This window comes from Periplaneta americana, chromosome 13, assembly GCF_040183065.1.
Source record: "Periplaneta americana isolate PAMFEO1 chromosome 13, P.americana_PAMFEO1_priV1, whole genome shotgun sequence".
In the NCBI taxonomy this organism is placed as follows: domain Eukaryota; kingdom Metazoa; phylum Arthropoda; class Insecta; order Blattodea; family Blattidae; genus Periplaneta; species Periplaneta americana.
The window spans coordinates 3,487,662-3,513,733 of NC_091129.1; the positions used below are offsets into that span (position 1 = coordinate 3,487,662).

The window sequence follows — 26,072 nt, forward strand, 5'->3', positions numbered from 1 at the left end:
TATGACACTGCTGCCAACTGACGAAACGCGCACGGACAAATGCTGATTAGCGTATAAGATACAACATTCCAAAACACAAGTCTGTGTCGAACCTAGCAATGAAATGTATTGCGACGCGAAACTCTTGAGTCGAAAGCTATTCCATGGGTGAATCAAAACCCTTAGCTCATGCCAATATTTCCTGCATTAGCTGAATATTTTCCAACCCTCGCACTCTCGATAAATGGTCATATTTAAAGCGTTGTAACTCATCCCTCTTTTCAGGCTCACGATTTTGGGATCGTAAAATATTGAAACCATTTTAATTCTTCGTTAATAACATTGGTTCAGAGAGGACTTCATCCCGTTGTTCTAATACATATAATGGATACGAAAACCGCAATTAAACAGGTTTACACTGCCGTGAGCGCTATTTATTATTCTGTGGTTAATGTCCAAACTAACAGATTTGACGTCACAATAGTACAACGCCATATGTACTAATTAACGATTACCCCGTCAAAAGCGATTTTAACAATAATACATGTTTGATCAATGTAAATATTGGAAATATTCGTAAATGAAATAGTGCAGGTATTTTCAGTGTATGCTTCGTTAATTAAATTCAGATTTATTGTTTACAAAATATGTTATGTGTGGATAATTTCACATCATTTTAAATTTGTTTTCTGCAACACAAGAGTACACTACTTTAATCACAGAAGATTTTATGAATATATATTAATAAATATACCCCTCTTAGCGTCTTTGTACTCATCATCGACATCTCAGTAAATTTACATCTATGTTGTTTCGCCAGCCAATCTCTGCAGACGCATACCAAATCTTCTCAGTTTGTCATTATTCGTTACACAGCCACTCAGATCAGCGTTGCCAACCTTGCGGCATGACGGGATCACATTGTGTCCTCTGCATTGGACTCCATTGGACAGACAGGCAGATCATTCAGAACTCGATACAAAGAACACATTAAAGCAATAATCAGAGGACACAATACATCTACATATGCCGAACACATAACTAATGCTAACCACACATACAATAACATAAATACAGACATGGAAATCCTACACATACAACCCAAAAACCAAAAACTCAACACACTAGAACAATATGAAATATACAGACACAATAAAACACACCCTAATCAAATTCTCAACAAACAGATCAATTTCAGAACACACACACTATTTGACACAACTCTTCATCACACGAACGCACCCAAACAGGCAGCGAAATTGAGACAGCGCCGAGATCTACTGTCTTCCTCCGACGAGTTTAGCGCTGGGACCTGAGGTATTCTTGCCATCGGTGCGGGGGGGGGGGTTGCAGGTAGATTCTTTTGTTGCTATAGCCAAGCTGAGCCGAGCGGAGTGGGAAATATTAATCGTCCAAAAATATGCAGTCTTCAGTTTGTAGTAGTGTGTGAATATTTCATATACATATTGTTTACCTAGGCCTATATGGTTTTGTTATTAATATATTAAATACATTCTTGCAATTTTTGCTTAAACATCTCCCTGATGACTACGTTAATATTATATGAATTACTCATATTAAATATTTAAGGAAACATGCTGTGGAAAATGGGTCAACGAGACGAGTAGATATTTTAGCGTACAATGCTGACACTAAACAGGGCATCATTGTGGACCCCACGATACGTTTTGAAGTAGAATGACATCAGTCAGCCGAGGCCCACCTTGAGAAGAAGTCGATCTATGAGCCTACAGTCAACTATTTCAAGCTGAAATATGCCTTAATTCACGTTGAGGTATTCGGCTTGCTCATAGGTGATCGAGGGACTATACCAGCTTTTTTTTCGAAGAATTTCGACGGCGGTTTGCTCTGCCAACATCTCTGAGGGATGACATTGTGATAATTGTGTTAAAAAAAATCCTGCGAAATCCTAATTAATAACATGGTGCCACATTAATAGCAGTTGTAATTTTCCACGCCCTTTTCTTTGTTTCCCTTTTTTAAAACTTAATATCTATGTTTACATATGTATAATATTTTTTTTGAGGATATACTGAGTCCGTAAGGGCTACCCTCAATGGGGGGCAGTTTACTACTATTATTATTATTATTATTATTATTATTATTATTATTATTATTATTATTATTATTATTATTATTATTTTTAGTGGATTATTCTACGACGCTGTATCAACATCTAGGTTATTTAGCGTCTGAATGATATGAAGGTGATAATGCCGGTGAAATGAGTCCGGGGTCCAGCACCGAAAGTTACCCAGCATTTGCTCCTATTGGGTTGAGGGAAAACCCCATAAAAAACCTCAACCAGGTAACTTGCCCCGACCGGGATTCGAACCCGGGCCACCTGGTTTCGCAGCCAGATGCGCTGACCGTTACTCCACAGGTGTGGACTTATTACTATTATTATCATTATTATTATTATTTTTTTTTTTTAATGATTACTTTACAAATTTAATTCAATTCTACTAATCGCTTAATTTTATAGTACGATTCTTCTTTTCACTTATATTATTGTAGTTTTATTATGATTTTTATGTTTATTTATTTTATTGTATTTGTGTTTCTGATGGCCTTAACTTCACCATAATAAATGAATAATAGACTAAATAAATAAATAAATAAATAAATAAATAAATAAATAAAATGTTCTACAATACTTTCCTTCTCTGAACACGTAAGTACGAATGGTTGTATCTCTATCTCGCCAAAAATACGTTAGAAAACTAATAGGCATACTGCTCTCGTAAATTGAGCGAATGTTTTCAATATGCCGCTGTCACTGTTCCCTCCCACTCCAGTACCGCGCTAGACTAGTCGGAACCGCATTCCTCTCAGTCCTATACTCCTCAGAGGGTGACAGTAGTAGGCTCTGAAGATGGTGTCAAGTAGCACCGAAACAGCTGTAAGCCACACATGCTTACATAATTAACACGAGTAAGATCGCCATTTAATCAATTATTTAAATAAAGTAAATACATAAACAAAATAAATAAAAAATAAATAATAGCTTAATTAAGTTTCTGTTACTCCTAATAAATTTCGACAGAAACAGAAAAGTACGACAACCTCTCTCTCTCTCTCTCTTTAATCATTCTAACTAGCAATAACTGTCGATTCCTTGCAGATTTCCTGACCGTTATCAAAATGTACTCCGCGCCGTGTTATCATCCACCACGGAGATCAATACGAGCTCCATTTCAGAGCCGGACTTGTTTGTGTAACAATTTGCTCTGTTATTTGAAGCCAGGCCTCTTCCCTCCCGCTCTCATTTCCAACAAAGCCGCGGGACTTGCTTTCGACTTACCAAACTTCCAGCAAACCACTCCACGAGATGGAACTGCAGCGTCAATAAACATGCAGCGCTGGTGGCTACTCTAAATAATTCATTGGGCTCGGCTCATGGCACGCTGACCTCTACAACATTATAAGAATCTAACTCATGGCAGTGTAGCTTAAAATGGTCAAACTTTGTACACTACAATATGAAATATACGCCTATAAGGCCCGGTTTTATAAATACGATTAATTCAAAGATTATATTAAACCTAAGTTAAACCTAACCATGAGTTTAACTCAACGTGCCGTATTACAGAGTCTCGGTTAAGTTAAACCGTAGTGGAATACGATTGGTATTACTGCTATACTATAAGCCAGGTTATTAACCGAAGAAACAGGAAGTAGTTGGAAGGGCGAGAGGAAAGTGCGGGTTAGAGGGGTTGACTGTGCAGCGATGACACGTTGAGTGTGGGGGGTGGAGGGGAGAACGACAACGGAGCTTTTCATTGGACCTCGCGTGAAAATGTTGTCTGCTAACGAAAATCTGGCAACGGAATCACGGAGACAGTGTAGCCAGTTGATTTGCAGTACCACGTGCATTACGAGTCGCATTTCGTACCAGCGTCATTAGCTCGTGCTTTCTTAAAACAGTAATTTTAATTACTAATATTGTGGCTAGTGTTATCGAGAACTATATACAGTAGTTATTTTAAACATATCGGTGACAAACGCTGTACACGCTTTGAATCTCGCGCCACTATGTGGCAACAGAGCTCAGAAAGAGAGCAACAGAACGTTGCTTCCGGTTTAGTAGGTTCATAACCTGGCTTTTAGTATAGGAAAGAAAAGAAGACGATCTCAACTGTTTAATCATATTGTTGATTTAAAATAGCCGACTCTCGTGAAGAATCTTCATTAAGGAACATCTTTATTCTTCGATATCAGAGAGAGTATCATAATAATACTTTATGCAACGAGCCTATAATGAAGGTAAATAAGAAGTGAGTATGGATATTTATGAAACGAGCGCAAGCGAGTTTCATAATTTTCATACGAGCTTCTTAATTACCATTATAGGCGAGTTTCATACGACATTTTATGCTCGACCATATTTCTAACTTGATATTATTAATTTTATTGTATCTGACCTGGAGCAATGTTCCGTATGTTGTGAGATGTGCGCAGACGCGAAAGTATTGATTTTTTCCGAGGAACAGATGTTCACATTGACCTTGCTAGGCCATAAGAACCTACAGAGATAACATTGAAATTAAATTAGACATTGAAAAACGAGATGACAAATTGAATTTATTTGAATATTACTTACAATTAACGCTAATTATTATACTAACAGAACATAACCTTCTGCGACAGTATTGGATTTCCAGCCTCCGTGACTTTTCGCCAATTCTCTTTCGATTGCATATCCGAGAATAATCGATACTTGCGGTTTTATAACGGTAGAAAGCTGACCTGTCATTGGCTGAACAGTTGTAACCTGAGTCGTCATTGGCTGAAAGACCTGACCTTTAATGAGTAGGTGTACTTTAATGACATGCATTAAAGGTCTGCTACCAGGTGTATAATTACTACATTTCGGCATGGTCGAGCATAAAATAAATAATTCTCAGTTAATTAACACTGCAGAAGAATATTTTATAGCTGGAGATCATAATAATCACAACATCCAATATTAAATGACAGATTCCAAATCCCCAAAATCCATTTGACCGCGTAGCTTTATCACACTTTTGATCGATCGATAACTGCTGGCACATCGACCGGAAACCTTCACTCCCACCCTTTCTAGCTTACGTCCTCTACACATTACATAGGGAGCATAATCAGTGTAACGCTGCGATGAGGTATTGAGCAGTCAGCCGTCTCTCTACTCAACAATAATCAGCACAGAAAGTAATCAACAGATAGGAAAGTCGCGCTCAATGTCAATTTTAGTCTTAAACAATATTTTAATTTTATTAATTTCAGACGTCCCTCATTTCTCATCGCAGCGAGCGAACGCATACAACTTAGTGTCCACATTACAAAATATGTAATAATCTTTCAAAGATTTTACCAAACATTTTAACCTCATCAATGTACGAATAAGAGACTGGTGTAGTGCTTTCTATGGAGTCTGGGATTATATGGGGCAGAAGCATGGACATTACGACGAAGTGAACAAAAGCGAATACAAGCATTTGAAATGTTGACATGGAGAAGAATGGAATAAGTGAAGTGGACAGACAGAATAAGAAATGAAGCTGTGTTGGAAAGAGTGGGTGAAGAAAGAATGATACTGAAACTGATCAGGAAGAGGAAAAGGAATTTGCTGGGTCACTGGCTGAGAAGAACGTGCCTACTGAAGGATGCACTGGAAGGAATGGTGAACGGGAGAAGAGTTCGGGGTAGAAGAAGATATCAGATGATAGACGACATTAAGATATATGGATCATATGAGAAATCAAAGAGGAAGGCAAAAAATAGGAAAGATTGGAGAAAGCTGGGTTTGCAGTGAAAGACCTGTCCGTGGGCAGAACACTATGAATGAAATTATCAAAACATGAGACAAAATTAGTTATTTGTTTTTATTTCTGCGTAAAGAACTGGTTTTGTAAGTCAAATCAGTTAGTAGTAAAATACGCGTCATTTACGTAAGAACGTAACGAATGAATTTTCTTGCAAACTCTAGCATTGTGTATCGCCGTTAATTGTGACAATGAGAAATGGATCTTAGTCTCATGTATGTAAAAAGATAACCCTGTAGTTGAATCGAGAATATACAGGGCTATTCAAAAAGAAGAAGCAGATTTCAAATATTTATTTCTTCCAAACTACGAAAGATAGAAAAACAATTCCAACATTTCTGGACACACGAAAGTTTAAAGTTTGAACAGTCCGGATAGAAGTTCCAATGTCGGCAGCATTGGCGCTGTTGATTGTCTGTAGTAAAATGATGACACAACAGGAAAAAAGATTTTGTGTGCTGCAATTAGCAAAACTAGAGTCCATTATTGAAGTTCAACGTGCTTTTCGCCGTCAGTTTAATAAACAACCGCCTCACTCAAACAGATTTACTAGTGGCATCGAAAATACTAAACTGGTTATTTCCTCAACTTGAAGATGATTCAGATGACTTCATATTCATGCAAGATGGTACCCCGCCTTATTTCTCTAACCGTCCGACGTTACCTGAATGACACCATTCCAGGACGTTGGATTGGAAGAGGAGGAGGAGAAGATCAACGTCATCGTCGGTGGCCTCCCAGGTCTCCAGACCTCACTCCTTATGATTTTTATCTGTGGGGTTACCTAAAAGACCGTGTTTTTATCTCCCTCTATGCCTGACACTCTTGAAAGTCTGCGACATCGAATTGTTGAAGCTGTGAATTCGATAACTAGAGACCAGCTGATTCGTGTGTGGCAAGAAATGAGCCACAGTTTTGATATTTGTCGTGTAACAGATTGTGCTCATATTGAATGCATAAACATTGAATTTTTCTCTGTCCAGGAACGTTGGAATTGTGTTTCTATGTTTTGTAGTTTGGAAGAAATAAATGTTTGAATTCTGCTGATTTTTGAATAGCCCTGTATGAAAAGTGGTACACTACGCTTTCTATATAAGTGGAGGTGGGATTTTTATGTAAACGCAGCAGGACGTCGATAATCCAGACGTCAGTTACTCCCACGGAACGGTACGACCACTACGACAGCAAATAAAACATGATTCTATAACATTTTCATAGCGGGGTAATTATCCACTGGGCAGAAATATGTCGCACGTATACGCCCGCAGCTTTTTGCCCGCCAAAATTTGCGTGGGCGATCGTTTCTCTCAGTCAGCGAACTCATTTGACTCATTTTTCCATGTTCATTTCCGCCGGATCCCGGCCACTTAGTCACTCGCATTGAGTGCACCTTTACACATGGTATGTTGGACATTGTGCCAGCGTGACACATCTGTGACAAAGTGCAGTGAAATATTTACTTTTGGTACTAAAAGATTTCTGTTGTCCAGAGAACTCACACTTTGCAATAAATCAAAACGAAACTATCACCAGAGCTACTTAGCGGCTTTCCCTACAATCTACTTCAGTTTGAGTCCTCTAGGTAGCAGCAAAAATTAAAATAAAAAATGTTCTAAGGTACATTGTGTTAAACGTACAACACTCTCCCCCACAAATATAAGGGCTCAATAAGATTGAAGAATTACCACTATAATTATTAAGTTCACAGATATTCTGTCATAATTACATTTTAGTCCTTATATCTGTGGCCGGGAGGAAAAAGGTCTTAAGTCAATTTTTTGTGAAAATGAGATTTTTATATATTCTGAAAGCGGAAACAATTCTCTACAATCTGGTAAAACGGCTAAAGTCAAATAAGACTCCTGACTGGATATATAGAGCGTTACCAAATGTCCTAAGTACTTTTTGAATCGAGCACACACAGAATAAAGGACTTAAGAATATTTAATACTTTATTCCTTACAAACATCACGGGTGCTATGCATAGACATTTCGCTAGCCCGCGCTACGAGCTTGCTAAACTAGCCCCGGCTATCGACTGATTACTTCTACATGATTCATATCATATCATATCATATATCATATCATATCACATCACATCACATCACATCACATCACATCACATCACATCACATCACATCACATCACATCATATCATATATCATATCATATCATATCATATCATATCATATATCATATCATATCATATATCATATCGTATCGTATCATATCATATCAAATCATATCTCATATCATATCATATCATATCATATCATATCATATCATATCATATCATATCATATCACATCACAACATATATCGTATCATATCATTTAATATCATATCATGTCATATCACATCATAACATATCATATCATATCATTTAATATCATATCATGTCATATCACATCATAACATATCATATCATATCATAACACATCATATCATATCATAACATATCGTAACATATCATATCATATCATATCATATATCATATTATATATCATATCACATCACAACATATATCATATGTCATAACATATATCATATATCATATCATATCATTTAATATCATATCTTGTCATATCACATCATAACATATCATATCATATCATATATCATATCATATCATATCATATCATATCATATCATATCATATCATATATCATATCGTATCTTATATCATATATATCATATCATATCATATATCATATCATATCATATATCACATCATATCATATCATATACCACATCATATCATATCATATCATATCATATCACATCAAAGCACATCATAACACATCATATCATATATCATATCATATCATATCATATCATATCATATCATATCATATCATATCATATCTCATATCATATCATATATCATATCATTTCATATCATATATCACATCACATCACATCATATCATATATCACATCATAACACATCATATCATATCATATCATATCATATCATATCATATCATATCATATCATATATCGCCAACACTGGTTTAGGAATACAAAAAGCATTAGTTCGCTGATCATCCACCGGAAGCCCGCGCTAAGAATGTGTATGAATACGGCCCCACATGTTTACTTTCCATGCTTCCCTATTAAAAAGGTTTAGCTTGTATTTTAGCTATTTTATCACATACTGATGCCCTTTCCTTTTAAAACTTTAAGCACCAGGTAAACAGTCCTATATTGTTTTTAAGAACTATTTTGAATCCCTAATAACTTATATTTCCCATTTATTTTGACATGAAAAAGGTCTTATGTTTAATAGTCTCTTCTACTCAGTTTGGCTTCTAGTCTTAAAAGGGCTTAAGTGCGGCTATTTTTGGAAATAATCAAGGAAATTGTTAAATGATCAACATTACCTATTTTAGAAGAAATATAAACAAATAATATCAACAGTAATCTCACTAGAGGTTTTCATTTATCTAGAGAAAATCAAAACTCGAGTGGGATTTAATTGATTATTACAAGGTTAGAAGAAAGTATATAAAGATTAGAAGTAACGAAGTACTAAAATACAACTGTCTTCAAATGTATTATTGTACCATCTCAACATTACAAATATTACGCTAGATGCATGCTAGATGGCAGTGGTGTGTTATGATCGTTGCGTACGGTTATGATTATGTGATGTTATCAGTTGTGCCAACTCTGGAATCTTCAATGAACTCTGTAGACGGTTACTAGTCATGAAGGCTTTGTTGATTCAATTTCATTTTTATTAAAACAGTTGCATTCCACTTCAATTATCCGGATCCTAGTAATCAACGTCACTTTACATGTGATTTTCAATATATCTTAGTATTAAACAATCTCTGATACGTGACTATCCATAATATCATATAGCAGAAGCTATAACAAAACCTTAATAATATAAACAAGTGTTAGAAAAGTTTTAATTAGGGATGATGAAATAAACAAGAAAAGTTTTAATTAACGACGATGACATAAAAAATAAACATGATTAATTTTAAAAGAAACAATTATTGGAAATACAATTTTCAAATTTGAATATTTTAGTGTTTGGTGTTAGTGTTTTATATTGGACGTATGCTTAAAAGAAGTGGAACTCGTTGATTACATGGTGTATTCCTCAACCTATTCGGGATTTCCGAATGGTGCTCTTCATTTATTTGTAAATAGGATTTCAGGGAAGATGCATAGGTATGACCAGTGATTTTTATTAATTCTTGTTCTTGAATGCCAATGCGAGTCATATTAGAAACTCTTGTGCATCGACTGGAGTGGTTTGTAATTTTCTGTTTTTATTTTTTTTTTTTTGACGTCTAGACCAGCGCAGTTTGAAATGTTGGCAAACAAAGAAACAAATGCTAGGGACCCGATAAAATTAAACAAATGCTAGGGACGCGATAAAATTGTGCGATAAGCAGCCATGATTGGTTGAAATACGTCCTTTCGTACCGTTTTATTGGTCAAAAGTAGTATGAAGTAGTAAAAGTGTAATAGTCCAGGAAAAACCTCTTAATTAAAAAAACTCTATAATTCAAACTAATTTCAGTCTTTCTACTGGTCTTCTGAAAAGTATAACATTTTTACTTAAGATCTTTTTCCTCCCGGCTACAGATATAGGCTACTTTTAAATAATTTAAAACTAACATATGCACAAGTGTGGCAGAATTCCAGCAATGTGAAAAATTAGCACGACATTGCTGCCACCTGACGGAACGCACAAGGATAATTCCCGAAGCGAATCTCAACTAGTCTACACGATTGTAAGAAATGTTGAGCGCTCCATGCTGAAGGCTGGCTCAAGATTATCAAGAGATCAAGCAGCATTTTCTTCCCATTCTTATTGAAAATCGTGTGAAAAGTGTATATTATACAGTATTTGACCGACTGTGTCTGTAGCTGAAATTGTATTTGAACGTAGTTCAAGTCTGTCAGATAATTTGTAATCTAATTTTCTGTTGTGCGTTACAGCAAAGCGAAATCCGTTCACAACCGAGTTGATGAAGTATTAACACACCATGAAGGAAGTCATCACAGGGGCACAAGCATCCTTCAAATACAGTTATGCGTAATTTAAATCTATTCACATGCCTTGCTGAGTGCATCTTTATACAGGACGAGCTGGGAGATAAAGTTCCCTTCAAAATTAAACAAGCTCACTTCCCGTTCCAAGTACAGATATTTCTTCCAATTAGCTTCTCAGCAAGTATAAACATGTAATCTAGGTTACAACAAAAAAACTGTGGCTTCTGTGAACGTTAAAATATTCCAAAATGCATTTTATTTAATCCTCCGATCGAACTAATAATAACGGATAGTATATAACGAGGTGTCAGCCAGAGAAACTGAAGCATTTATACAGTATGTAACAATCTAGTTCGTACATTAATATTGTTATTACAAATATATAATTTTGTTAACGATAATATAATTTATTTTAATGGGTAAAATCAAAATAAGAAAAAATGATATCTTCTTTTCAGGATATAAAATAAGCTTCATCAAATTTTTCAAATCAGTATAAATAAACAAACAAAATAGAAAAATGTGCACATTTTATGCAACTTTTCTCTTCGTACATCTAATCATTTTGTACTTTTCAAAGTGTTAATTGGCAACTATTACTCAAAAATTAATATCTTGTAACATATCTTTTGGCTTTACTAATCTCCTCATATCTTCCTTTCATTGAAGAGACAAGTTTCTTGCAAACCTGTGGGGTGATATTCTGTCATTCTTCTGCCATATTCTTTTGAGCTCCGGAATGGATGTTACCTTGCTATTTCGTACCCCGCTTTTCAAAATTGGCCACACATGTTTGATAGAATTTAAATCCCCTGATTGAAGTGGCATTTTTGGAGTTGATGGGGAACGTTCTAAATGAGCCAGGTCTTTACGATTTCAGCAGTGTGTTTAGGGTCGTTATCATGTTAAAATATATAACTACCCTGGAAGCCCATTTTTTTAGCAATTTCTTTCAAACTTATCATAAGAATACTCTTGTACGTCATTTTATCCATAAGTCTCATCAATGAAGTGTACGTTTCCGACTCCAGAGCAAGACATACAAGCCCATATCATGATGGAACCACCTCCGTGTTTTACAATAGGAATAGTATTTTCTTTCCTGAAGGCAGAGTTTGCCTTCCTCCACACTCTGTTGCAACCATCTGAGCCCAAAAGATTTATCTTCGTCTCGTCGGACCATATTACACGATCCCAATACTCCTCTTCTTCAGAAATGTGTTTGTTTTCAAATAGAAGTCTTTTTATTCTATTTGACTCACTAATAAAAGGTTTCTAACGTGGAACTCTGCCATGATATCCGTTTTTTCACATTACACGACGAATGGTCTGATTAGATATTTCTTTTCCTATAGTGTCTTGAACGCAATTTTCAACACTTAACCTAGGGTAACGACGAATTTGTTGTACAATGTATCTTTCGTCTTTTCATTTCATTTTTTTTTCCTTTGGTTTTTGCCTAAAATTCTTCCAAGACCATTCATAATTAAATCACTTTAGAATATGCTGAACTGTTGAATGTGTATGTCCAACTTATTTTCCTTAAAAATTTGCCTTTAAGGACAAGTTGAACAATATCTTTGTTCAGATCTTCTGAAAGCTGCTTTCGCTTCGCCATCTCGTACAGTACTGTCATGCTTGCAGGGTGAAAATGTAAACAAGGGAAGCCACCACTCAGCAGCAGCAAGCACGAACCGGTCAGCGTATTTAAAAATGGTAAGTTAGGGCAAGACTTGTAAGTGTACAAACAGAAAAGTTGCGTATCGAACACAATGAATAATGGAGATTTCTTTTTAAAATAACAACAAATGTTTTAAAGATACATTATAAATAAATCTAATAGCGAATATTATGAATAAACTGTACACAATTATATATGTGAAGAAGAAAACAAAATTTTTATTTTATTTGACAGTTAAAACGTACATTATCACAAAAATAAGGGCTGTACGAACAAAACTGTTATATACTGTACAACTTCAAAACACCTAAGTAATGTCCACGCATATAAGTATATAAATATACTACTTAAGTATGGGCTTATGTTCCTGCACTTGTGCATTAGGATGGAGTGAAAATATGAAGTTTATGAAATGAAAATGTAATATCAGGGAAATGTTGTAGGACAGGCGTCGTCAACCGATCGCACAGTCGTCCTGGCTGAAGCTACACAGTGCACAAGACTACACGTGAATCAGGAGAGGGGGGGGATGATAGTTGAAACCGGCTCAGTGGCGGTCTACCAGTGCAGTCATTCAAGCGTGGTCCGTATCCCTTATACTCTTATAGCCTATTGGTTATGCACCAATCTATGTGTTTCTATTTTAAATATACGTAATAAAATTTATCCTATAACTTAAAGAATTTGTAACATGCAATCATTACTTTCTTCTGGCAAATTAGTAAACAAAACAAACACATTAAATATGCTGAAATCAGCCATATAATACACTGAGTTTAACGACCCATTTTGTTCCTAACGCTAGACACAGTTTCTTCAATTTTATGTTTAACATAAATTATTCCTTCTTTCAACAACCGTAAACTAAATTATTACGTGAAAAGAAAGGCCATAAATATGTACAACTAATAAAAATTAATAAACTCTATTCAATACTTATTCTTCATCACACTACAGCCTATACAAGAGAATTGTTTTCCTGTACAGTATATCTAGCAAACATTTTTTCTTTCTAGAAATATAGTAAATGCCAAATATGCTTATTAAACTTACTTTAAGATAACGAATTGCAAAAATTAGTTACTTTTGTACCGAAAGAGTTAGGAAAAGAATGTGTTATGTTTAGTTTATTATTATTACTATTAATAATTTATAAACTTGTACTTGCTATTTGGGAAAAGGAAATTGTACCAGAACAATGGAAGGAGTCCATAATTGTACCTATATTTAAAAAGGGGGACAAAACCAACTGTAGTAACTTTCGAGGAATATCACTTTTGTTGACGTCGTACAAAATTTTGTCCAATATTCTTTTGAGAAGATTAACTCCGTACGTAGATGAAATTATTGGGGATCATCAGTGCGGTTTTCGGCGTAATAGATCGACTATTGATCAGATTTTTTGTATTCGGCAGATAATGGAGAAAAAATGGGAGTTTAAGGGTACAGTACATCAGTTATTCATAGATTTCAAAAAGGCATATGACTCGGTTAAGAGGGAAGTATTATATGATATTCTTATTGAATTTGGTATTCCCAAGAAGCTAGTTCGATTAATTAAAATGTGTCTCAGTGAAACATACAGCAGAGTCCATATAGGTCAGTTTCTATCTGATGCTTTTCCAATTCACTGCGGGCTAAAGCAGGGAGATGCACTATCACCTTTACTTTTTAACTTCGCTTTAGAATATGCCATTAGGAAAGTTCAGGATAACAGGCAGGGTTTGGAATTGAACGGGCTACATCAGCTTCTTGTCTATGCAGATGACGTGAATATGTTAGGAGAAAATACACAAACGGTTAGGGAAAACACGGCAATTTTACTTGAAGCAAGTAAAGCGATCGGTTTGGAAGTAAATCCCGAAAAGACAAAGTATATGATTATGTCTCGTGACGGGAATATTGTACGAAATGGAAATATAAATATTGGAGATTTATCCTTCGAAGAGGTGGAAAAATTCAAATATCTTGGAGCAACACTAACAAATATAAATGACACTCGGGAGGAAATTAAACGCAGAATAAATATGGGAAATGCGTGTTATTATTCGGTTGAGAAGCTCTTATCATCCAGCCTGCTGTCCAAAAATCTGAAAGTTAGAATTTATAAAACAGTTATATTACCGGTTCTTCTATATGGCTGTGAAACTTGGACTCTCACTCTGAGAGAGGAACATAGGTTAAGGGTGTTTGAGAATAAGGTGCTTAGGAAAATATTTGGGGCTAAGCGGGATGAAGTTACAGGAGAATGGAGAAAGTTACACAACACAGAACTGCACGCATTGTATTCTTCACCTGACATAATTAGGAACATTAAATCCAGACGTTTGAGATGGGCAGGGCATGTAGCACGTATGGGCGAATCCAGAAATGCATATAGAGTGTTAGTTGGGAGACCGGAGGGAAAAAGACCTTTAGGGAGGCCGAGACGTAGATGGGAGGATAATATTAAAATGGATTTGAGGGAGGTGGGGTATGATGATAGAGACTGGCTTAATCTTGCACAGGATAGGGACCGATGGCGGGCTTATGTGAGGGCGGCAATGAACCTTCGGGTTCCTTAAAAGCCATTTGTAAGTAAGTAAGTATGTAAGTAAGTATTATTACTATTAATATAACACACACTAGTTATAAGTAATTTTTGGATGAGAGTGGTTCTTTCTTCTCCCTTATATTTTTCATAATCATTTGAGTGATAGGACGAATAATATCGTTGTAGGTTGAAATTACTCCTGTTATTCAGAACTTTACCACAAACCAAACACGTGGGCACTCCGGACTTTTCAGCAAATAGAAATTACTCTTCCCATAATAACAAATTCAGTGGCGTGGATGGCCTATCAGACATCCCTTCTTCTGACATTTCTGGTCCGCCACTGTGTACTACAGAGAAGGAACTGTGGCCGTGCGCTTGCGCAGACATCGCTACACAGCAGGCGAGACGCTGCACGAAACTAGCGCCAAGGTCAGTTGAGGATGCCTGTTGTAGGGTGATATGAAAGGAACAGTGCAAAATATTTTTTTCTCTACCTTAATATTTAGAGATGCCCCAAGAGCACCAAATTCTGAAATTTTTACAAAATTTGGTGATTCAGATTTTCCAGCGAGAGAACGTTCTCCAGTGGTTTAATCTGAACAGGATACCAAGAAAATGTAAAAAGAAATACATGTTAAAAGACTGCATATTTTTGGTCCTCTGTTATTTCATCTTCAAGTGCCACAGAAACCTCAATTTATAAGAACAAACGGCATAACCACAAAAGTCTTGTGTACCATATAATTAATCTAATTTATGGAAATACATTCTTATGTTCAGGGTATTAAAATCAGAACAATGTCTCTAATTAGGACTAGAAATCTGACCTTCTGCCCTGTATTCGGAATGTAGGAGAGTCTGAATCCATTACAATTACCTATCATGATGTAATGGGTGAAAATATGACTTCAAATCAAAAAACATTCTGTTGCAGAGATTTCAGAAAGAGTTACTATCAAAACTACGGAAATCTGGGTAAAAGCATATATTCCGACAGTCAGTCATAGAAAAATATTAAAACTGATTTGTGCTTACCATGATCAATACAGAAAAATGCTGTAAAATGTAGACCCAATTATTTAGAATCGTCCAAATAAAGTTTAAATATGTGATTTTACAGCAATTCTCTACCTATATAATGAAAAACAAAATAATAGAAAAAAACTGTAAGAAATGTGTGCCATTTTGGAAAACACTTTTCCAAGAACGTTATTATTTTTCTACGATAATGTGTAAAGGTGCATTTCACCCACTGTTATCAGTGCCCAAATTGAATCTTTAAAACACTGGTGCGTAAAAAATAAGTAATCACTTTGGACACTGCTATTCATTTTACGAATTGCCAAAGAAGATGTAGTATTTCATGTACAAACTTCATTCAGTAAGAAATTAATGCATTACCTCCATCTTTCAGTAATATTACGTGTAATAGAATAAAAAAAATAACAAATTTAACATCCATATGTAGATTTTAGCCCTTATTATTCTGAATTGCAATGTAGCATTCATTGTAACAAGATTTATGTTTCAACTGTTTCTAACCGCTTTGTTGATTATATAGCTGATTTAGACGGCCATGAAATCCTGAACATTAATAAAACAGTATGCCACTCCATGGTTACCTATTTATTAATGGTTCTGAGTAGGCCAATAGACGGCCATGACATTGCAATCTTACAACTTTTCGAACTTAAAATATTTATTTAGTGTACATTTGTGCTATCGTAGAAAAAACATTGTCGTTTGTCTGTGAAACTCGAGTTTCTCTATTTTCACAAACTTTACACTCGTCCCAAAAAGAGAAACTTTACGAAATTGTATGGTAAATAACTATTGTTGTTCAACAAACGTAATAATATTATAACGTTTACGCAGAAAATATTCTCTAGCTAGCTGCCTTACAGACTAGGTAAGTAGCAATAAATAATTTTTTGCGAGATCGTGCGTATTTGCTTGCTTTCCGCACACAACCAATACGCGGTAAGTGTGAAATACCACATTCAGTATTCCCAACCTAACACACATAACAATTTCCCTATTCTTACCGCTTAAGCGTCATATTCATTTTACTGCTTTAGGCTTTTAACATATTATTTTTAGAGACGTTTAACATAGTAATAATAAATAAATTGGAAAATTACCACTACAATATCACCTAAATTGCAATCTTAATTATTGTTTTTAAATATTTGCAAAAATTAAGTAAACTCTACAACACCACAAAAGTTACTGCATTCGTGATGCAAGTAACATTAAGGAAGCCGTGAAAAAAAATCAACAAGATTCCAGACTCAACATAGACTGGGGGGAAAAAAAGACAGACTTATATCACGGCCTGCTGCATTATAGTAAACACAGAAAACATTTTGTAGGAACATGTTGAAGATAGATATATTTGTTTTCCAAAGTTGCCGTCATTGAACAAAAACCAAGATGGAGATTTCATTGCAACTAATTAGAAATTCCTCTTTCAGGTATGTAATAAACGAGCTTCGCACAAAATAATGTACGATACACGAGCGGTATGTTTGTTTTCATGTTCTCGGAAATTAAAAAAGCTCAACTACGTTTCGCTTTTTCAATCTTTTCCTCGAACATGAAAACGTCAACATACCGCTCTTGTAACGCATATTACTATTACATTTTTACTAGTATAATGCAAATAATATGTTATAATACTTCTTTTTATGTATTTGTGAACATTGTCAAGTTACATTTCGGTATCAAGACTTCCTTTACTTAGTTTTTCTTTATTGTTTGTTATATTCCGTAAAAGACTAGTATAGTTATCGCAATTAAGCCAGACAGGTGTGATCATGACCGTGCGATCTTGCACACATTGTAGTACTAAGCCTCTGATATTTAGGAACTGCAGGAACTACAGAAGCTGACGAGAATTCTGGCACAAGCAGCCAAGAAGAGAAATCTTGAAAGCATGCTGAGATTGCCTAAGGTCAATACAATTATTTTTTTTTCAAACATTTACAATCTACAAGTAACAGATTGTAGCCAGAATAATTTTCTCTCAACTCATATTAATATTCTGAAAGTCAAGAGCTTCATTTGTACTCACCTTGCAGGTAGGATGGGACGTCACGTCGATCTGAAAAATAAGGAAAACAGTTAGTAGGTATATAAACAGATACGTAGGTTAGTAAGACCCATTCTGAAATTACACTGCAGGGAAAACAAATACTTTATTTGCAAAGATGGTCATTTAGTTTGAAAATTCTGCTAGGTAATCATAGGCCTATATAACTTGAAAATATACATGAATCTGTTGATGTCACAATTTTATTTGCAACTATCTAGTAATTTAATTTTTTAAGTGTTTCCCAATCTTATTGAGGAACATTTTATAAACCCCTGAATATAAATATAAAAACGAAGGACAAAACTAACACCATTCTCTCCTCTGAGAAGTGCAGGCATATGTCTGTAATCAATCATTAACAAAATGTTATTTGCCCTTTTAATGTCATCAATCATTGTGCCGACACATTTTATTTCAAGTACGCAACTAATGTGACCTACTTTGACCAACGAAAAATCAGGTCAGTTTATATAACATTTTCCATTAAACTTGTCCAAAGTGTACGTAAACAGACCCCAAACAACTGATGATCTGAAGATTGTCATTGCCCAGGAAATCGCCAACATTGATGGCGAAATGTTGGAAAGATCGACACGCAACTTCAGGGAAGGCTTGAAGAGTGCTTAGAGAGAGAGAGCCACCATATGAAGGACATAATTCTCAAGACAATCTAAATGTATGTCAACAAAATGGTATACATAGTCAGCTTCTTTTTTGGCAGTAATCGATTTGTTCTAATAGACATAACTACTGAGATACTTCCATTTGGAAATAGTCTGATTCCTCTGCCGCATCTTGTAGAGGGCATTACTTTCGGAACGATCCTCGTAGTTTGTCATTGGTCAATTGGGCATCAATAAGGCTAGTGATTGGCTGGAAAAACGTGAGTGTGGAATTGTCACCACAATCGTCAATAGTGAATTTTCCACAATTAAGTAATTCCTTCAAATCGCTTGAATTATCTTGTATTGCATAAGCATAGAAAATGTCAACTTCGTATGGAAAAAATTAGCAGCGTCTACATTACACTTGACATACAAGAAGGGCCTACTGCAGACATTTGATCAGCACGAATACAACTTACACCAATGTAATCACAGATTACTACTACAAGGACATCATTTTATTTTCACTAGCATTTCTAATATTAACCTGGCTATACCTTTGGATCAACGATTAAGAACCGGAAACACCGTTTTCTTCCCCCTTCCATGACTGCAGTTCGATGATACTGCCGTAATATACAAACCAAGCACTTTACTAGGTATAGGAGGGAAGAAAAGTAGTTCATCCATTTACGTAAACTAGGAAATATCACGATTTTGAGTTTGATCATTTTCATTAGGTTTTTGTTTAATAAAAATACAGTACAGTATTAACAATGAGTGTTTTTACTCACGAACTGAGCTTTCCATGCGGACGTATTCATTATGCAGTGTATATTATACTGTCTACAGCACATTAGCATACACTATAGAGAATGAAGATAAATTGAAAAATAATCATAAAATGGATATTTAAACACATTTTTGAAAATAGTGGCCGTTCATTTCATTACACGCTTCAGTTCTAATGTACATATTATCGCACTATAGACTATTGTACCTAATCCCAATTATCAGGTTCGTACTTCGTATCAGTAACTCATGTTGAAATAATTCTGTACCTGCTCTATAAAAGAAACCTTACGTACTGTAAATTAAATCTTCACTTCTGCCCCATCCTAAAAGATAAAATTACTCAGACATGCTATCTACTGTCCGTCCAAGTGGTTACGTCGCAGCGTCGTAGAAAGAGAGGAAATCACGTGACAGTTAATTACTTACCGACGCCCTTCTATTTAAGTTATTTTAAACAATTGTTTGGGTATAATATTACGTAGACGTCCAATTCCTAACAGAAATTAATGTTCTCAGAAAAGAGCTAAGACAGCCCAGCCACTAGCATTTACAGAGAGGCGAATAGAAGCAGGTGTAGGAAACCGGGATGCGACGTAGGCAAATGGAAAATGATGCAATATTGAAAATTCTTTCGTCACTGGAAAAATCGAACATATTTTTGGGACGTACTGTTTATTATGACCGTAAGGCTACTATGACTGTATATGACTGTGTGGAGGACGGTGAACTTCATTAGTAGAAGGGATGGGAGTGAAGTACATTCAAAAACTCAGGTACAATAAAAATTGAAGTAAAACTAAATGATGTCCCTGTACAATAACTACTGAGACATAGCTACGCATGCTCAAAACTATTTAAATCCACTACACCATCGAAGCTGTCAGGCTTACTAGTGCACGAAACAACTGAAATTTAAATTTTTTGGAGGAAACTGCATTTTAATGTTTCGTGTTGCTGTGAAAATTCCAAATAATTTCGCTGTAACTTGAGACGTCTAGTATACCAAGGTTTATTATGACACAACATTAACGGGATTTGGAGTAATTGCAATAATCTTTGGAGTTTTCAAAGTAACGTGAAACTTAAAAATCCAGTTTTCTCAAAACTTTAAATTTTGAGATGTTTTCCTTTTGCATTGGCTTGTCGATGTGTATTTGAGAATATTTAAATGAAGAATTTGATTCTTTGGGCATTATTCTTTTTTTTTTTTAATTGGGGACTTCAATTTTGAAGTGAATTTATTTTATTTATTTATTTATTTATTTATTTATTTATTTATTTATTTATTTAACCTGGTAGACATAAGGCCATCAGGCCTTCTCTTCCCCTCTACCAGAGTATAACAACTACAATATTAAGAATACAATTACAATTATAATTACAATTAATATTGAATTTACAAATACAATAAAAATCAAAGTACTAAAAGATTAACTGACTAATAAAGTCTAGACAGTTCATTGTAAAAATTAAAAAGAGAGAAATGTTTTTTATTAACTAAGTAAAAATTAAACCTACTCTACGCAGTAAGAAAATGCTTAATAAGCTTGCTTTTGAACACTACTAAATTCCGACAGTCTCTGATGTCACTGGGTAGGGTATTCCACAAGCGCGAGAGCGAGATTGAGTATGATGATGAATACGATGATGTCTTGTGTGTTGGTATGGCTAGTATGCGGCTATTTTGCGTGCGTGTGAAGAGATTATGATATGGTGACAGGTAACTGAAACGGGAGGCAAGGTAGGTAGGTGTAGAGGTGTGAAGGACTTGGAAAAGGAGAACAAGAGAATGAAAATTTCTACGTTCGTTAAGCCGTAGCCAGTTTAGAGTTTGGAAGGATGGGGTAATGTGGTCAGCGCGACGGACATCGCAGACGAAGCGAACACAAGAATTATGAACACGTTGTAATCTTGATGATGGCAGGCAGAGTAGCTATCTCATGCCGCCATATTTTATGTTGCTAGCAATGTACTTAATTAGAACCAAGTATCCAGCTTCGACGCTGGCCTTCTATGCCCAAGGTTGCGGGTTCGATCCAGGGCCAGGTCGATGGTATTCAAGTGTGCTTGAATGCGACAGGCTCATGTCAGTAGATTTACTGGCATGTAAAAGATCTCCTGCGGGACAAAATTCCGGCACATCCGGCGACGCTGATATAACCTCTGCAAATGCCAGCGTCGTTAAATAAAACATAACATTTAACATCCAACTTCGAAGCCGTTAGATTTCAATTATTAGCTTATCTAAAACGAATTTTAATCCACTTTATTTATTAGGGAAGAAAATAATTAAAACATATCTTCATAAACATATTGTTTTTCCACCTCAAAAATTGTTTTTAGACTTTAATGTTCTTAAAGTAAGACAAATTTATTATATTGTATGAACAAATTTCATGTTAAAATTCGAAATAATTTTGAATTGTATTCTCATAGTTACGAAACAAAAGGTATGAATTCTTTAAGTTTTTTGAACCAAGTTACAGCGAGCTCAGAATATGTGCGTCAGATACGTGTGCAACATCCGACGATATGACCACATATCACCGTCCTTCGCATGTCTTTCGTGGCTCCGACTTAAAGAACGCAGAACTTTACATTCTTTGTCTCTACTCTTTCGAATTCTGTACATCTTAACATCAAATTACCTTTCGTCTCGTTTCTCTTATCTATACTCTAACCACGACGTAAATACCAGTTCACTTATCTGTGGCACGCTAAGTATACCTCTTCTTAGAACATCTTGTTATTCATCATCTTTTACAATATCCACCTCGCGTCAATGGAATTCCCTGTCACAAAGTATTAGCGGCTGCAAGACAATAAACACCTTTAAGAACAGCTTAAAGGATAACCTTATTAGCATTTCACTCCAATCATACTGATTTAAACTATCACTGACTACATCGTTACTTCTTTCTTTTAGACATCATCCTGTTGTGCTGTACTTTCAAAATTGTCTCATAATAATCTCTTTCTATTATCTAATATTATTTGAAATATATTAACAACATTCTATGTATTTTAGCTTAATTCTGCTACACAGTTTATTTCAGTGTTTGACTAATATTTCATAGTATTTTGTTGTTTAATTCGTGAATAACTCTTGTATACATGTAACTCTCATCTAAATCAAATTGTTGAATTCTTTGTAAGTTCGTGCATATGCATATACTCTTTTTGCTGGTTGAGTGGAAGAGAAGGCCTTACGGCCTTAAATCTGCCAGCTAAAATAAATCATTATTATTATTATTATTATTATTATTATTATTATTATTAAAATGCAACGCTGCTACAATATTTAATCTAACTAATAATTTGGGCCCAAGATTATATAACAATATCCTAATCTTGTTAATTCCAATAGTTTTAACATTAAATTTGAAAAGTTATGTATGGATTTTATAAATAATGAAAAGTTACAAATTAGATTTATGCAGTATATTCTTATTAATAACTAGCTGTATGCACCCGACGTTGCCCAGGTTGTCCTTTTTGCTGCTTCTTTAAATTGAACTGGTTGTTAGACTTGTAAGAAATCTCAGAAACTGAACTATAGACAACCAAAATGAATTGTCTTGAATAAGCTCTACGTGAATTAATGAACTTCTTAGCCAAATGCCTGAAAGGATTAACTGAATTTAAAAAGATTAACTGCAGATCAGGCTACGAAACAAAACATTTCATCACGTGCCTTACCTTCAAATGTATTTTAACTTGTATGTATGTATGTATATATATACATATATATACTGCATACATATATACAGTAGCGTGCAAATTAATCCGAACACGAAATATTTTTACATTTTCTGTCATTGTTGGCCTCACATCTGGTCATACCGCTTTAATTGACATCTGTAGTACGTGTAATTCCATTGTTGAAGGTCTGTCGTTAGTATTTTTTTTATAATATGTGACTTTTTGCCTGTCGTTTTGTACTTATAAGCATTTCAGTTGTGTTTAAGACTTAATAGTGCAATCCTGTGTACATTCTGTCGTCTTCACAAATGGATACAACTCCACGAAAACAATAGCAGAGCATTCTTCTATGACACAGATGCAAATTGCTGCAGAATGACACATCGGTTTGGCTACTGTTAATTCGATCATAAAACGATACAGGGAGACTGGATCCATCACACCCCAGAAAAAAGGAAACTGTGGCCGGAAAAGGAAGACTTCACCTGCATATGATCGTATAATTGTCAGGAAAAGTGAATTAAATCTAGACTAACTGCTGTCGACTTAACCCGCGAGTTAATGGCTACCACTGGGGCGAATATTCACGTCACAACTGTGCGGCGTAGGCTTTTGGAAGCTGGACGAAGGGCTCGTAAGCCTATTAAGAAGCAACTGCTAATCCCTATTATGTGCAAAAAACGCTTAATGTGGGCACAATTACATCAACACTGGACAGTGAATGACTGGAAGAATGTACTTTCTTCCGATGAGTCTCATTTCGAGGTCCTCGGCCACCGTGTTTCTTAGGTACGGAAAGGATCCGAAAAAGTAACAGCAGCTCATCTCCAACAAGCACCCAAATACCCCCCTAAAATAATGTTTTGGGGTTGTTTTACACATCAAGGGCCTGGAGCATTAACACCTATCAAGGGAATGATGAATTCTGACAAATATATTCACTTATTGGAAACCAGAATCGTACCCCAGCTGCAAAAATCATTTCCGGATGGCAGAGGTGTGTTCCAACAAGACCTGGCACCATGCCATACGTCTCGAAAAACTACAGAATTCTTCAAGAAGAAGAATATTCAGGTACTCCCCTGGCCAGGCAACTCACCCGACATCAACCCCATTGAGAACTTGTGGTCAATTTGCAAAAGAAGAATGCAAAAAATGGATTGTTCTACAAAGGAGAAGATGATTTCTGCCCTCATAGGTGTATGGTTTTGCGATGAAGAAATGAAGAATATTTGTGGGAAATTAGTGGAATCCATGCCAAATCGTCTCAGAGCTGTTATTAGGAACAAGGGAGGCCACATAGATTACTGAGGTATGTCTTAGATCCTTTTTTTATCCCGTTTGAGTGTTTTTGCATAAGTAATTACGTAGTTCGGATTAATTTGCATCTTACTGTGTGTGTTTATTTATTTATTCTGGTGTAGTTAAAGCCAACAGTCCTTGTCTTCCACATCACCAGAAACACAAATAAAATAATAAAAAATTTAACTATAATTGAAGTAAAACCAAACGAACATATATAGTCACACAAACGTTAAATGAATTGGCGTTGTCTTGAAGCTTAGCAAAACAAAAACACAACCTTCGATCCTTATAGAGCCACTTAGCATTGTACCAATGTCCTACAGGTCTTACATTTTATCTCTGTCGGCCAGTGACTTAAATTTCAAATGTCTATCTTAGTCATGGGTGTCAACGTATTAAAAAGCATTACAGCGTTTCTGCCATCTCCTTTCCTCCCCCGCAAATGTGACGTTGCACAGAGGCAGAGACAAAATAATTATAAGATCTGTACATTGATCTGAAGCTGTGTATTTCACGTAATTTCATTTGTGTGTGTGCTTTCATTGAATTTCAGAGATAGCTGATGATAAACAGGGAATTTCCTTCTGCCCAGCCTGAACCCGTTGGGGTGTCATCGAGAGCCAAAATTTCTCTCTCTATCGGTCGTACCAAAGAATCAATATATACGTAGATATATAATTTAATTTATATTGGAAAATTTTTTACCCGTTGACCGCTGTACGCTATTTTTTTAATGTGACTTGAGAAACTATATCTCACAAATTCAGAACATATTATATTAATTCTTATTTTATATACAGAATACAGATACAATATAAACTCGCAATAAGTCACTTTTCAACATAAAGACTAATATTCTGAGAGATGTATACCGTTTTTTTTTAGAAATTAAGAGATTGTTATTTCCACAACGCATAACGCATTGGCAACGTTTCAAATTTTCAATTTTAAATTTAAATTTCAAATTTATTTACAATTTACATTTGAATTGAATACATATGAATAGATACCCGAAATGAGCATAATGCTCGTACTCGGGTACAGTCCAGTAGTCTACATAAATTTTACAGGGTTCAAAAAATAATGCTGATGTTATAAATAATAATAATAATAATAATAAAAATAATAATAATAATAATAATAATAATAATAATAGTGATAAAACACAAATATTTACAATAATAAAATAAATACTAAGACGGATAAAATAAAATATAAAACCACTAGCGAGAGTTAACACAACTTAAATAAGCATATAATAACCGGAAAAAATGCCAAACTCGAAAATCAACAGAAAAGTTCGTTGTATCGCAGACGACAGCAACCGCCGTATTGACATTGTGTTGTGCATTAATGGTAGTAGGGGGGAGCCGAAAGTCTACGTAACTGCCGTTCTCTTCGAATCTTCTCGTACAAACATGGGAAGTTAATGCTGAAAAACGAAATGTCTACGAGTCAAACTGTTCATTATTACCAGGATAAATACAAATAATACTGAAATATATTAATCAAGTTACATTTATAGATCTCTCCTT

At 35.2% G+C, this 26,072-nt stretch overlaps 1 protein-coding gene across 2 annotated transcripts in view; it reads right to left on the bottom strand.

The window, feature by feature from the left end:
• The window catches only part of LOC138711687 (uncharacterized), a 1,209,687-nt gene that overhangs the window by 884,874 nt on the left and 298,741 nt on the right, over positions 1 to 26,072 (bottom strand). For both annotated transcript variants that reach the window (XM_069842817.1, XM_069842816.1), the window contains exon 3: positions 18,110 to 18,139. The gene's annotated coding sequence lies outside the window, so the exon portion shown is untranslated. The remainder of the gene's footprint in view (positions 1 to 18,109; positions 18,140 to 26,072) is intronic.